This window comes from Capricornis sumatraensis, chromosome 1, assembly GCF_032405125.1.
Source record: "Capricornis sumatraensis isolate serow.1 chromosome 1, serow.2, whole genome shotgun sequence".
Classification (NCBI taxonomy): Eukaryota; Metazoa; Chordata; class Mammalia; order Artiodactyla; family Bovidae; genus Capricornis; species Capricornis sumatraensis.
Window position 1 is genome coordinate 105,101,390 of NC_091069.1, and position 16,031 is coordinate 105,117,420.

Genomic DNA, 16,031 nt, shown 5'->3' on the forward strand with positions numbered 1-16,031 from the left:
TCAGGGTTGATTTCCTTTAAGATTGACTGTTTAATCTCCTTGCAGTCCAAGGGACTCTCCAGATTCTTCTCCAGTAGCACAATTTGAAAGCATTAATTCTTCTGCACTCAACCTTCTTTATGGTCCAACTGTCACGTCTGTACATGACTACTAGGAAAACCATAGCTTTGACTATACTGACCTATGTTGGCAAAATGACGTCTCTGCTTTTTAACATGCTGTCTAGGTTTGTCATAGCTCCATATTGAACACTTATTGGCACTTAACTAGCCCCAGCACTGTTTGGTGCTTTATCTGAATTATCTCCTCTAGTCTTCATAATAGCTTGAGGAGACAAGTACAAATTATTGGCCTCATTTTTACAAGTAGAGGTACTCAAGCACCAAGAGGGGAAATAAGTCTCTGGGTCCCGCATCTAGAAAGTGGCCAGGATCTGGGCAGGGGGCTGCAGAGCCTGCCGGGAATCCCAGCAGCACCCGGCCTGGCTCTCCGAGCTCAGGCACAGCAGACCAACGACCGCACCTCCCTCCTGGTCGGGGCCTTCTGCCCTCATTCAGGGTGATGTCGCATCAGACGGGACATCTCACACCTGGACCGCCCCGTCCTCAAATCTGGGTTCCAGTACGTCCTCATCCTCCCACCCCCGCCGCTCAAACCGCCCCCCCCCCCCCCCCGCCCACTGCCCTATTACTTTGGTTTTAGAGCACTGAGCCCCCGCCCACTCATTCCATGCCTCTCTTCTCTTGCCATCCAGCCTCTTCTTCAACATGAATTCCCCAGTAACTCAGCCTTTCTCTTGTAGGTTACAACCCTTTGGCAAAGTCCCAGTTCTGAGTGAACCCCACCCACCCACCGTCTTCTGGCCTGCGCTGGGCTGCTGAGTGTTTCTGGACATCGTCAGATGATACGATTGGCTTCTTGGCTCTGAATTCGTGATCTCAGTCTGTGAGCAGCCATCGGTGCCACCAGGAGACCCCACTGTTCCCTCTGGAGGTCTGCTCCCCCCCACCCCCTGCCACAGGATGACGACAATGCTCACAACCTCCTGTTCCGCCCGGAACTTTCCCCGTAGTTCCAAACGTTCATCTTCCCACCAACAAGCTCACCAGTCCCACCCAGACCGGCACCTCTTCTGTTTCCTTCTTCCTAGATGGATGGAGAGAAGTCTCTCCCCCTGCACTCTGGATTCATCCCTCCAGCTACTCAGGAACTTCGCTTCCAGGACTTGCCTGGTGGTCGGTAAAACTTGGCCTGCCAATGCAGGGGGTGCAGGTTCGATCCCTGGTCAGGGAACTAAGATCCCACATGCCTTGTGGCCAAAAGACCACAACAGAAAACTGAAGAATATTGCAACAAATTCAATAAAGGTTTTAAAAATGGTCCACCAAAAAAAAAAAAAGGACTGCACTCCTGCAGGGGTGCCCTCTGCAAGGAGCTCCCACTCACTTTCATGGTCCTTTCTCCAGGCGACTTCCATCAGTGCACAGACATGCCCCTCTCCTCCTCCCAGAGCCCCTCCTTCCCTCAACAGCCACCTCCTGACTCCTCCATTCTCTTTCCATGCACACATGGCCCCCGCTCTCCCAGCCCCATGCACGCCCAGCCCCACTACAGCCTGGCTCTGCTCCCAACGCTCTTCTGATGCCTCTCAGTCAAGGCCACCCATGACCCCCTCTTGCCGTCCAGCCCCACCCACTCTGCAGCGTCATCTTAGTCCTTCATCACCGGTGGCTGCTCCCTCCCTCCCTCCAGAAGCACTCTGCTCTCTCAGTTCCTAAACTGAACACTTTCCCAATTTTTCTCTGACTTCACCGGTCAGCCCTTCATGGGGTCCTCCTTTTTCTGAGACCTGAATGGTGGTCCTCCTTACAGCCCTTTGGGCTCTCTCTCTTCACTTTCCCTGCTCACTTCCCAAGAGATACCTTTCAGTGTTGTTAGTTGCTAAGTCATGTCCGATTCTTTTGCAACCCCATGGACTGCAGCCTGTCAGGCTCCCCTGTCCATGGGATTTTTCAGGCAAGATACTGGAGTGGGTTGCAGTTTCCTTCTCCAGGGGATCTTCCCAACCAAGGGATGGAACCTGTGTCTCCTGCACCTGTCTCCTGCATTGCAGGCAAACTCTTTACCGCTGAGCCACCTGGATTTAAACACCATTCTTGGGACTTCCCTGGTGGTCCAACGGCTAAGACTGAACTCCCAGTGCAGTAGGGCCAGGTTTGATCCCTGTTCCAGGAACTGCATCTCACATTCTGCATCTTAGACCCAACACAACCAAATAAATATTAAAAAATAAATAAATGAATACCATTCTTATGACAATCATCCCAAGTCTGAATTCTCAACGTGGACTTCTGGGAGCTTCCTGCAGAGTTGCAGCTCCCACCACCCACTGCCATCTCCACTGGGAAATCTCAGACATTCTAAAACTAGCACATCCAGAGTGGATGCAAATCCCCCCACCCCGGCAAGACCTGTCCCGTCTCTCCCTAGACTTCCCCATCTCAGACAATGGTGCCTGCTCTCCAGGTTATATAATCTCTTTCATCTTCTCTTATCTAATCCATTGGTAAGTCTTGTGGACTTGCTCTCTAATATATCTTGAATCCACACTTAACACAGCCTAGAAAGCACAGCTGTAGCCTCAGCTCAGGATAGTCTTCAGAGATACTGCTTTTATTTCTGTTTTTTTGGGTTTTTTTAACTTTATTTTTTTTTAATTGAAGGATACTTGCTTTACAGTATTGCGTTGGTTTCTGCCAAACATCAACATGAATCAGCCTTCAGTATACCTATGTCCCCTCCCTCTTGAACCCTTCTTTCCATTTTTACTTTCCTTTCTCACGCTAGCTCTTTCCCACTTAAAGGTCTCAGTGAAGAGGTTCCCATCATGAAATCCATTTTACAGATAAGGACGTTAAGGAAGGTTCAGAGAGGTTTAAAAACTTACTGTAGGTGTCCAGCTGGTAAGCGGGATCTCTGGGCTTCTCCCCACCTGCCTGACTCCCCACCCCACCTGCCTTGTGACTGGTTCATGGCTAGAGGGGTGAGGACTGCCAAAGGTCAGCCCTGGAGCATGTTGCCAGCTCCGTGGGGAACTAAGTGTTCTCTGTGGGGGCTGAGGAGCATAGATAATGCTGGACTTTAGCGTTCAAGTCAGCAGGGGTAAGTGTGACTTTTGTTTGATAAGCTTGGATTTTATGTCTTTAGGAGCAAACAAACCATAAAATAACTGTGTGTTTTAATGGGCATTTTGGAGCGCATCCCAGCTCGTGGGGCTCTGCCCAAGGACAAGGGTGAAGGAGGCAGGCACTGTGGGAGGGGGCTGCTCGGCTTCCATCCACCGCCCGGGCTGTGAGCTGAGCCACGTGGACAAACTTCTTCACTGCTTAGAGCTTCCCTTTCCTTATCTGAAAAGTGGGACCCAGCCAGCCTCATTTCCACTCTGTCACTCAGGAACTACCGTAATGACCCAGAGCCTCTCCACTTAGAAGGCTCTTTAATGATGAAAACACGAACACACCAACAGTGATCATGATAACCAACTTACAGGCTAGATGCTAAGAGCTTTATTATCTTTTAAAATTACCCCAGTTTGTATATGAGGAAAATGAAGCTCAGGCAAGTTCAAAACTATGCCCAAGCTCATAGTGTTTGTGAGTGACAGTGCTAGGCTAGAGACCCAGCGAGGCTCCCCAGGCCTTGCTCTTAGCCACTAAGCCTCGCTGTGGAGGGCGATGATGATGATGTAAGGGATGGCAGTGATGAAGACGGCGATGATACTGAGGACGGTGGTGTTGATCATGATGGTGGTGATGACGATGACGGTGGCGCTGGTGGGGGTGGGGATTGCTCTGATGCCTCATGGGCCCAGGCTCTTTGTTAATTACTTCCCCCATTCTGAGCCTCTTCCAGAGGTCCAAGCCTGGCTTGGCCACCTTGCCATAGGGGCTGAGTGGCTTTAACTGAAGGACTGCTCAAGGGACTGTTAGGCAGTCCCACCCCCATTCAGTTCACGTTCCCCTCCAGGGCGCTCTGTGAAGCTCTCGCAGGTTTGCTAGGGGCAGCCCCCTCGCAGAACTCCACTGAGGCAAACTCTGCAGGGCACAGCTCCTGCTGGCCTGAGGCGTCTCCCCATTGTGCTCCTCTGACCAGCTCAGTCAGCTCCCTTAATACGCAGACCCGTGAATACGCACCCAACTCCTCACCTCCAGAGTCTCTTGAATAGAGTGGCCTGGGCAGGAAAACTCAGTCTTGACCTCATCCTGGCTCATCCTGCAGCCAGGGCAGCTATCCAGCTTGGATCCCCTCCCCTCCCCTGCCCCGCACAACCAGACGTCCCCTGCGGCTCTCTCAGTGCAAACAGACCCCCAGACAACACACACTGAGTCCTCAGTGAGTGCAGACTCTGACCGTCAAATCACATACCAAGAAAAATAGGCATGTGCAGGGAAGGGCGGGGGATCCTTTAGAAATGTTATTTTCTCCTCCTCTCTCATGGAAAGCATCGAACACTGAAAGTAAGGCATCCACACACTCTGACTTCCCTGATGGCTCAGACGGTAAAGAAACTGCTTGCCATGCGGGAGACCCAGGTTTGATCCCTGGGTCAGGAAGAGTTCCCTGGAGAAGGACATGGCAACCCACTCCAGTATTCTTGCCTGGAGAGCTCCATGGACAGAGAAGCCTGGTGGGCTACAGCTTATGGGGTTGCAAAGAGTCAGATACAACTGAGCAACTAACACCTGACTTCACACACACTGCGTTATCTTCCGACTGAGCTCCCCGGCCTGTGCCCTCCTACCTTGGGCCCCCAGGGCGGGCCCTGTCACCACTGTGGCCTGTATTGTTTCTCTTCTGCTCAGAAGAGCACAGTGACAATGCTCCGCAGCCTGTGGTCTCAGCCTCTGGAGAGCATCTCACAGCGATGGCCACCTCCTTGTGTGTGTGTGTGAGTCAATCAGTCGTATCCGACAACTGGACTGTAGCCCACCAGGCTCCTCTGTCCATGGGATTCTCCAGGCAAGAATACTGCAGTGGGTTGCCATTCCCTTCTCCAGGGCATCTTCCTGACCCAGGGATGGAACCCCGATCTCCTGCATTGCAGGCAGATTCTTTACCGTCTGAGCCACCAGTACCACTTTGCAAAGGAGACAGGCAGGCGTTATTGTTACCGCATTGTACATCTGATGCAGAAGGAAACCCAGGCTTGACTGGGTCCCCAGTTGGGGTGTCTCTTGCCCTGCTAGCCGCCTGGACCCTCTGCTTGGGTCCCCCCAAGCCGTGTGTGTGGGCTTTATGCCCAGCCCAGGAGCCACCTCCTTGGCATGGTGGGCAGGGCCAGGCTGATTTGCCTGGCCTGCAGCAAAGGCTCAATACAAGTGTGCTGAATGGAAGCGCTAGGTCCTTCAAAGGCAGAGATGTCCAGCTGGGAGCCCTCTGGCTCTATGTGCAGCCACTGGAGGGTTTCCTTCTAGAACCAGCTCCACAGAGGGACTGAGACACTAATTTTCAAGCTTTGCTTCTCAAAAAAAAAAAAGGTACCTTGTAAAATAGAGATAATGATGGGGGTGTGATCACAGTGTCACAATAATGAAGTGAGGTGTGATACCAGAACCTCAGCCTCCAAGGGTGGGGGTGGGGGAGGGGCATGTCTTTGTTTCCAGCTGCCCTTTGTGGATTCCTTAGGATCAGGAAGCCAGAGCCTTGGCCCCACCTGCCGATGGAGATGGTAGGAGCCTCTCTCAGACTCCCTGCCAAGACGCATCCCTCCCCTGGGAGCCCATAGTTCAGTGCAGACAGCACAAGCCAGACAGACACACAGGAGGATTTTTTTAAAAACACAAGTGAATGCAGAAGAGAGTTTCCATGGTTACAACACACATACTTTTTTTTAAAGATTTAAAAAAATAAACCTACAAGACAGAATTCAACACAACCTGGAGATTGCTTGCTGCAATAAATAGGCCGCAAGGAGGGAGAGGAGGCTGGCAGCCAAGGCGGGGTGGGCTGCCCTGGGCCATGGCCTCAGCCTAGAGCCACGTCTGTGGCTGAACCGGGAAGCCAGGAGCCGCATCAGTGAGTGGCAGCCACATGTACGATGCCAGAGGCCAGACCCCTTCCCGGCCGGCCAGCCAGAGAGATGTGATTCTCCAGTTAATGTTAGTCACCTAGGAAACCTCAACCCAGCTTCAGGGACAGGAGGAGTAATTAGCATCCATGTGACCGAGGGCCATCGCAGGTTTCCTGAAGTGTAGCATGTCTACTTCTGCTGAGTGACTAAAGGGATGGAGGTTCATCTTCCTCGAAAAGGCTCCCCAGGGAGGTGACTGTCAGGGGCCTGGGACGGCACTGCAGTGCTGGCTCAGTCCTCCACCAGGACTTTCAGGCCTTGGTTTTTTTTTTTCCCCATGTCAGGCAGATTCAAGAACATTTATCTCATCACTGGGCTTCCCAGGTGGCTCAGTGGTCAAGAGTCCACCAATGCAGGAGACGCAAGTTCAATCCTTGGGTCAGAAAGATTGCCTGGAGGAGGACATGGCAGCCCATTCCAGTATTCTTGACTGGTTAAATCCCGTGGATAGAGGAGCCTGGCGGGCTACAGTCCATGGGGTCACAAAAGAATCGGACATGACTTAGTTACTGAACACACACACATATCTCATCATTAAGACATATCCAGATTCAGGAATATTCTGAGGCCAGCCTCCTGGTCTCCTGGCAGTTTCCCTACATCTTATGGGGTCAGAAGCTCTCTTCCTGAGTGGGTGCCAGAAATCTTAGCACCTTCTGCTTGTCTGCCTTCTGAAGGGAGATCTGAGTGCCAAAGAATTGATGCTTTCAAACTGTGGTGCTGGAAAAGACTCCTGAGAGTCCCTTGGACAGCAAGGAGATCCAACCAGTCCATCCTGAAGGAAATCAACCCTGAATATTCACTGGAAGGACTGATGCTGAAGCTGAAGTTCCAGTACTTTGGCTACCTGATGCAAAGAGCTGACTCACTGGAAAAGACCCTGATGCCGGGAAAGATTGAGGGCAGGTGGGAAAGGTTGCTTGGCATCACTGACTTAATGGACATGAGTTTGAGCAAACTCTGGGAGATGGTGAAGGACCGCAGCCAGGCTTTTGGCTGCAGTCCATGGGGTTGTAAAGAGTCAGACACAACTGAGCTACTGAGCAACTGAACAACGAAAGAGAGATCTGTCTGCTCTTAAACCGGTCAGGTGCCCTGCTGAGAGTGGGCTTCGATCCTTCTAAATGTACTTGAATTCACGCTGAAGGTGGAGATCTGGGAGAGTTTCACAGCAGTGAAACTGCCCTATTTCCATTTCCCCTATTTCCTATAAATTACACACCCACTAGTCTACTAGGTGTATGTCTCACTTAATACATAAGCCGGGGGTGTGTGGTTCTCCATCAAATCCATGGAGGCGCAGTTCTGTGAGCTCACGGTAATGGTATTCTTTCCACATGCTCACGTGATCTGGGGAAGAGCTATGCTCCTGTATCCCTTTGCACAGACGCATCCCATTCTGAACAACCCTGTGAAGTTGGCATGGTGACCAGCATCCCCTCTTCAGAGGGGGAAACAGAGACTCAGAGAGGGGGAGTAACTTGCCTGAGGTTGCAGAGCCAGTAAGATAGAGTCACACTTAGCGCCCATCCTGTCCGTGTCTGAGATTCTTGAGCTCCTGGGCCTCCCAGCCCGTTGCTCTGCTTCCTCTGGCTAGTAACACACAGCAAACCTTTGCAAAAAGTGGCATGGATTCTTGCTCATCTTTGCACAGAGATTATGGCCGTTCAGAACATCTGAATGTTTCCAGAGGGCTCACCTGTTGATACCATAAGACAGTGGATCTCAACCCTGAATCCTCGTCTAAACAATCTTGGAGCTTTCAAAATTTCCAGTGCTCTGGACGGTTCACCAAACCAGTTCAATCGGAATTTCTGCAACAGGGAGCAAAGGGTCCATGTTTAAATTTCCCAGGTGGCTTCTGTTCACTTAAGAACCCTCACCTAATGCTGAATCAGCACAAACCAGAGGCTCTCCATGGGCTGTGACCCCCTTCTTACATTTTTGTAACCTGATAGCTCTTGTAGGTGATCTGGCTATAGCCCTCCTGCAGTAGGAAGGGAAGTGTGTCCTGATGTATGCATGGTCTTATCATCAAAAAGCAACTGTAGTGCTTATTCAACCACCATCAGAAAGCGCAACTCAATACCTGCTTTGCCAAAGCCCAAAGTGTTATTTCTAGCAAATGTTCTCCAATCTGTGATCAGATGGTGCTAAATACTGTTGTTCCCACAGCAGCACTTGGTTGTTACTCAGAGATGGGTGGACTCTGCCAAAAAGTCTCTGCTGCCTCTGCTGTCCAGTGGCTTGAACCCTGGAGGCTGAAGGCCCGCCCGAGCGGGGTGGGCGGGGGTGACGGCAGGCTGCTCGCTGGGGGGCTGTGTAAGCTGTGAGCTCACCAGGTGCCACGTGCGCGTTTACTGGTGCACGGTGTCTGTTGTCGTTATTCAGTCACCAAGTCGTGCCAGACTCTTTTGCCACCCCATGGACTGTAGCCCGCTGGGCTCCTCTGTCCATGAAATTTCCCAGGCAAGAATACTGGAGTGGGTTGCCACTTCCTTCTGCAGGGGATCTTCCCCGACCCAGGTATCAAACCTGTGTCTCCTGAATTAGCAAGCAGAGTCTTTACCACTGAGCCACCAGGGAGCCCATCGTGTCCTGTAGGAAGGTTTTATTTGGGTACGCTCTTTCTGGTTAAAAATATTTTGATGACAAAAATTGGAGGGGGCAAAAAAATCCATAAACTCTATCCTTCCAGGCTTTCCCCCAGAATACATTTTATGGTCACACTCAATTTACATGGACACTTTTGCATCCCTGCCTATTTCCTGCACTATTTCATGGGCCTCCATAACCACAAGCTATCTGATCATCCAGTGTCCTAGCCCCTCAGACTGCTCCCATCTCTTTACAGTTATGAATAACATTTCAAGGGATAGTTTATATAGGCAGCTCTGTCCTTTTTCTGATTTGTCTGTTTAACATAAATTTCTAGAACTAGAACTACTGAGTAGCCCCTTTTAAATAACTCTGTTACCAAGCTGCTTTCCAGAACATTTATATGAATACATATTGCCATTTATGGGCTTCCCCGGTGGCTCAGTGGTAAAGAATCTGCCTGCAGTGCAGGAGACAGGTTTGATCCCTGGGTTGGGAAGATCCCCTGGAGAAGGAAATTGCAACCCACTCCAGTGTTCTTCCCTGAAAAATCCCGTAGACAGAGGGGCCTGGCGGGCTACAGTCCTTGCAAAGAGTCAGACACGACTTAGTGACTAAACAGCAACAAAAGTTGCCTTAAATAGTAGATACACGGCAGATCCCATCGGATTTCACCAGGACTGAGTGTTTCCATTACACTATTTGGGGGCAGCTTAATATACAAAACAATACCGCATTATTGTGGTCATGTGCATTCCTTTGATTACTAGCAAATTCCATTCATTCACACCCTCATGGGTGAGTTTATTCATCAATGTGCGTTCTGTGCCAGGCACTGTTGTAGACACTGGGCAGACAGCAGCGAAGGAAGCAGACCAGTATCGCCAATACCCCCGCCCGTGAGGAAGTTACCTTCTTGTGAGTGTTTTCCTGTTTTGTCTGGGCTCTGGCAACCATGTGACTCAGTCACCGTAGGGGCTGGGCATTCGGGCAGTTTCCACGCACATCTTAAGTCTGTGCAGCCCAGCGGAGCAAAAGCTTCTCCAGTACCCCTTTGTGCAGGTGATAAGTAAAGGCCTGCTTACCTTTACTTCCCTCTATCCCCTTATGTCCCACCCAGCTCTCTGGACTTCAAGTCCCTGCCCATTCTGGCACTGGCTGCCCTTCCTGGTAGATGGAAGGCAGGCCGAGCTGGGGGAAAAGCCAGTGCCCAAGGGCTAGGGTGCCCGGGGGCCCTCCCAATCATCCATTGTCCACTCTGGGAGGCCACCATCTATGCTGCCTCAGAAATAACAGATAAAAACTGGGTGGTGATGGGGAAAATGTCCGTTCATAGGGTCACCAAAGAACTATCCAGCCAGGGTGGACACACCCTGACCTACCTTGAGGCAGGTTGAAAGATTCTTTATCTGCTAGCTTAAGCAGATGCCCACCTCAGTGTCTCATTCTGAATCGACCTGTTCTGTAGCTGTGCTTTCTCTCCAGAAAATGAGCCATGAAAGCATCAAGAATATTCTCAAGGGAGTTTGGAATGGACATGCACACACTGCTCTATTTCAAATGGATATCAATAAGGACCTACTGTATAGCACAGGGAACTCTGCTCAACGTTATGTGGCAGCCTGGATGGGAGAGGAGTTTAGGGGAGAAAAGTTACTTGTATATGTGTGGCCGAGTCCCTTCACTGCTTGCCTGAAACTATCACACTGTTAATCGGCTATTGTTCAGTCGCTAAGCTGTGTCCAACTCTTTGCGACCCCATGGACTGTAGCCCGCCATGCTCCTCTGTCCATGGGATTTCTCAGGCAAGGATACTGGAGTGGGTTGCCATTTCCTTCCCCAGGGGATCTTTCCAACCCCGGGATTGAAACTGTCTCCTGTATTGTCAGGCAGGTTCTTTACCACTGAGCCCTCCCATACAAAATTAAAAGTTAAAAAAAAAAGAAAGAATATTTTTTAAAAGAAAGAACATTCTCAATAAGTGAGGTTGATCATTTGAGCCAGTAGGATGAGTCTTTGCTTGGGGTGGCCAGGGGAGCAAGTGGCTGTCCTTGTGGGCTCCCTGCCTGAGAAGCTGGGTCTTGAATAGACTCACAAGCAAATTTACTCCCCTGGGGTTCTTGGTTCCTTCACTGTCTTTTTTTTTTATTTCCTATTAACACTAATTTTATTTTATTTTATTTTATTTATTGGCCGTGCCACACAGCTTGCAGCATCTCAGTTCCCCAACCAGGAACTGAACCCAGGCAGTTGACTTCCAGAGAATTCCCCTGCTTTTTTTATTTTTTAATAAAATTCATGTGTTTCTTGATACAAATGGACTTACTTACAAAACAGAAGAGACTCACAGACTTAGTGAATTTGTTGTTGTCTGTACACAGTGCTATATTTAAAATGCATAATGAACAAGCCGATTTCTCAGGCGACTCAGTGGTAAAGAATCCACCTGCCAAGGCAGAAAACACAGAAGACATGAGTTCGATCCCTGGGTCAGGAAGATCCCCTGGAGAGGGAAATGACAACCCAATCCAGTGTCCTTGCCTGGAAAAATCCCAAGGACAGAAGAGCCTGGTGGGTGACAGTCCATGGGGTCGCAAAGGAGTTGGACATGACTTAGGGACCTAACAACAACAAAATCCAACAAGGATCTGCTGTGCAGCACAGAGCTCTGCTCATTGTCACGTGGCAGCCTGGATGCGGGGGGAGTCTGGAGGGGAATGGGTACATGTATAATTGTGGCTGAGTCCTTTCAGTCTTCACCTGAAACTGTCACAACATTGTTAACAAGCTATATCTCAATACAAAATAAAAAGTTCTTTAAAAAAAATTCACATTTTCTTCTGAAAAAGCTTAAAAATAATTATATGCAAGAAGAAAAAAATGAAACACTATCAGAGATAGCCATTGTTGACATTTTGGTATATGTCCTTTAAAGGTATGTGTGGATGTGTGTATGCATAGAGAGCGATACACAGAGAAATAAGCAAAATAGAATCATCACAGGGTATCCACTAGGAGATATACTTTTTTCCACTCAGCAGTCTATTGAGTGGAAATAATTTTCTGTGTCCCTCCATATCATAGAGACTGAGGTTCAAAAGGAAGGACGCAGAAGTCAGCAGCCCACTTAAGGTCTAGACTCAGAAGTCCCAGGACACACTTCTGCAGGAATCTTTTGGATAAGGCAATCACAGGACCAGCCCAGACTGGGGAGGGGAGTTGATCCTACATCTCAGTAGGTGCCTCGAGGAAGGAATGAACTGATGGTGGCCATGCTAGGAAACCATCAACCACACCAAGGATACTTCACCCACTTTTCCCTGAAAAAACAAACATACTGTGTTATGTCCATTTGGGAATACTACCTATGTCATTTCTTTCTTTGACCCTGTGGCTCTTAAGCCTGGGTGCTCACCAGTCATCAGGAGAAATGGACGTGAGTCTGAGTGAACTCCGGGAGTTGGTGATGGACAGGGAGGCCTGGCGTGCTGCCATTCATGGGGTCGCAAAGAGTCGGACACAACTGAGCGACTGAACTGAACTGAACCGAACCGAAAGATGTTTCTTTATCAGCAGTTTTTTTTCTGCCCACTTGCAAAGAGCGTGTGTAATTGCTTTTAGTGAATGTAATACAATAATTCTACTGTTGACATCAAAACAAAAGATTCTGAAAAGCCACGTAGAGATAGGAGAAAAGCATGCTATGGAAAAGCTTGACTAAAATTGTTACTGCAGTGGGGCCTCCATTCATTTAGTTCCCGTGTGCCATTTGATTGAAGGGTCTAGGGCCCGCCCATAGGAAAACCTCAAGAAGTGGGAACTTATAAAAGACAACTGGCAGCAGCGTAGAAACAGTCCCTTAAAGGTGGATCCATCAGATACAGAGCATTCTTCTCCCAGAAGAGGAATCACATTACAGAATAAGAGCCCTGATGGAGGGAGGTCAAGCCAGTAGGAAGCAAAGCAACGTCTGGAACCCCCAGCAGACACTTTGAAGCCCAATCTTGGAACATGGGCTGGTCCCAAACTTATGGAAAATTCTCCTGATGACTGGTGAGCACCCAGGCTTAAGAGCCACAGGGTCAAAGAAATAAATGACAGGTTTGTGCTGAATTCTCTGGTGTCCAGCTTCTGGTAGTAAGTGACTGAGATGATTGATAACTGAGCAAGATTGGTTCACATCAGGCAGTGACTCCAGGCTCTGCTGGAGCCCCCGGGGCTCTGGTTTACTGGCCAGCACATGTGGCACTCTGTCCAGACATGAAGGTAGGTGGAAGAGCTGCAGCGGAAATTCCAAAGAAGGTAATTAAAACGTGTTAACCAAAACAGGAAACATCGGTGAGGTGGATGAGAGTGTTTTACTTCAGAGGTGTGATTTTATCAATACTTTTAGTGTTCAAAAACTCATATTTAACTTTTAAAGGTATTTTTCCAAACAAACCCCGACTTTACTTTTCTCTCATTCTAAATTCTTGTGTTTTTTTTCATGCTTGCATTTGGGGTGAGATTGAAAGAAAACCCAAAACACTTTGTTCGTATTGGAGTGTCACATTCTTTTTTAAAGGCACAAAGGGATTTTTACTGATCAAGAGATGCTGTTTCCTGAAGGAGAGAGGGCATCAGACCGAGGCACTGTTTCACTCAAAAAGATTTAGGAAGGAGTGAATGCCTTTTGTCTGTGGTGACAAAATGGTCTCTGACCACTAGCAAACTCGCAACATCAGTACAGTGTGATGGCTTTCAAAGTCACCCACTTCTCCAGATCCAGGAGGGTTCTGTGCCCATCCTTGGCGCTTCTTGGCAAATTCACTGAGTGTGAGAATTAGAATCTTCCAGAAGAACAAGTGTATTAACGAGTAATCACCATCTTTTTCCTTTTTTTCTTTTTGTTTTCGGTTCTAAGAAATTTGGGACAAAATTAAATAAAAGGATTTTGATTTAATTCACCCTGCCTTTTGTGTGTAAAGCTGCCATGTATCTTTACCTTAAAAAGTTACTGCAGGACTTCTCTGTTGATACAGTGGATAGGACTCCGCCTGCCAATGCACGGGACACGGGTTCAAACCTTGGTCGGGGAAGATTGCATATGCGGCAGAGCGGCTAAGCCTGTGTGCTGAGCCCATGAGCCACAGCTAGACGGCGCCACAATGAGAGCGCCCATGTGCCACACCCGAGACCTGAGGCAGCCAGGTATAACGTTTTTAAAAAAACAGTTGAGCAGTTGCCACTTTTGTGAGACTCTCTGAATCCTTCCTCCTTCCCATGAGCCCTGGCAGAATTAATCCCACCGCTGACAACCTAGAAGTCACAACCTGTGGGAAAGATCCTCGGGAAGTTTGGGGGCGTACAACCCAAGAGGCTGTAGGACTCAGGCTCGAAGGAAAAGACATCTACACCCGGGACTTGCTACTGATATTGACACCTAAAAGCAAGTGCGCAAACACAGGATGCTTATTTTCTGCCCCGATCCCCAAGACCACTGCACCTGGAGGGGGCTCCCTTTCAAGCAGTGTCCCAAACACAGGGCAAATATGACCTCTAGTTAGTTACCCTGACTTCCCTCCTTACCCTCAACTCCTCCCAGGAGAGTGAAGACCAGCAGAGCCTGGGCAGCATACCCCCTGTCCTCCCTTCCCAGCCAGGGTCCCCCCTCCCCCCCATCTATCTCCCTAACAGCAGGGCACTCCTTTCTGCTCCCTCCCTCCCCAAATGGAACATCTGTTGTTGTTGAGTCTCTCAGTTTTGTTCAACTCTTTTTGACCCCGTGGACTGCAACATGTCAGCCTTCCCTGTCCTTCACTGTCTTCCGGAGTTTGCTCAAATTCATGTCATAGCATCAGTGATACTATCTAACCATCTCATTCCCTATCACTTCCTTCTCCTCCTGCCCTCAATCTTTTCCAATGAGTCGGCTCTTCGCATCAGGTAGCCAAATGGGAGCGTCAGCATCAGTCCTTCCAATGAATATTCGGGGTTGATTTTCTTTAGGATTGACTGAATTCATCTCCTAGCAGTCCAAGGAAATCTCAAGAGTCTTCTCCAGCACCACAGTTCAAAAGTACCAATTCTTCAGCACTCAGCCTTCTTTATTGTCCAGCTCTCACATCCGTACATGGCTCCTGGAAAAATCGTAGCTTCACTATACAGATATTAATCGACAAAGTGATATCTCTGCTTTTTTAATATGCTGTCTCAGTTTGTCATAGCTTTTCTTCCAAGAAGCAAGTGTCTTTTAATTTCATGGCCGCAGTCACCATCTGCAGTGATTTTGGAGCCCAAGAAAATGAAGTCTGTCAGTGTTTCCATTTTCCCCCATCTATTTGCCGTGAAGTGATGGAACCGGATGCCATGATCTTAGTTTTTTGAATGTTGAGTTTTTAAGTCAGCTTTTTCACTCTTCTCTCGCACCTTCACCAAAAGGCTCTTTAGTTGCTCATTGCTTTCTGCCATTAGGATGGTATCATCTGCGTATCTAAGGTTGTTGCTATTTCTCCAGGTAGTCTCGATTCTGGCTTGTGAAACATCCAGCCCGGCATTTTGTATGATGCGTTGTTGTTGTTCAGTTGCTCAGTCATGTCCGACTCTTTGTGACCCCATGGACTGCAGCACACCAGGCTTCCCTGTCCTCTGGAAGATGGTGAATGACAGGAAAGCCTGGCATGCTGCAGCCCATGGGGTCGCAAAGAGTTGGACACAACTGAGCAACTGAACAATGACAACAGCAACTCTGCATATAAGTTAAGTGAGCAGGGTGGCAATATACAGCCTTGACGGACTGCTTTCCCAATTTTGAACCTGTCCATTGTTCCACATCCGGTTTTAATTGTTGCTTCTTGACCTGCATGCAGGTTTCTAAGAAGGCATGTAAGGTGGTCTGGTATTTCCATCTCTTTAAGAATTTTCCATAGTTTGTTGTGATCCACACAGTCAAAGGCTTTAGCACATTCAATAAAGCAGATATTTTTCTGGAATTCTCTTGCTTTTTCTATGTTCCAGTGAATGTTGGCAATTTTATCTCTGATTCTTCTACCTTTTCTAAATCCAGCTTGTACATCTGGAAGTGCTGGATTCACATACTATTAGAGCCTGTCTTAAAGGATTTTGATATATAGGTTGTGTCTTATTTTTAACTATCACAAATTAAACTTGTAAACAGTTTGGGGAACATTTACAATCACTTCTCTTTGATAAACACCTAGGAGTGGAGTTGCTGGCTGATTTGGAAGGGAAATGTTTTATTTTACGAGAAAATGTGAAGAAAGTGTTGGCGTTATTGTAGCATTTTGCATTCCTGCCAGCGGCG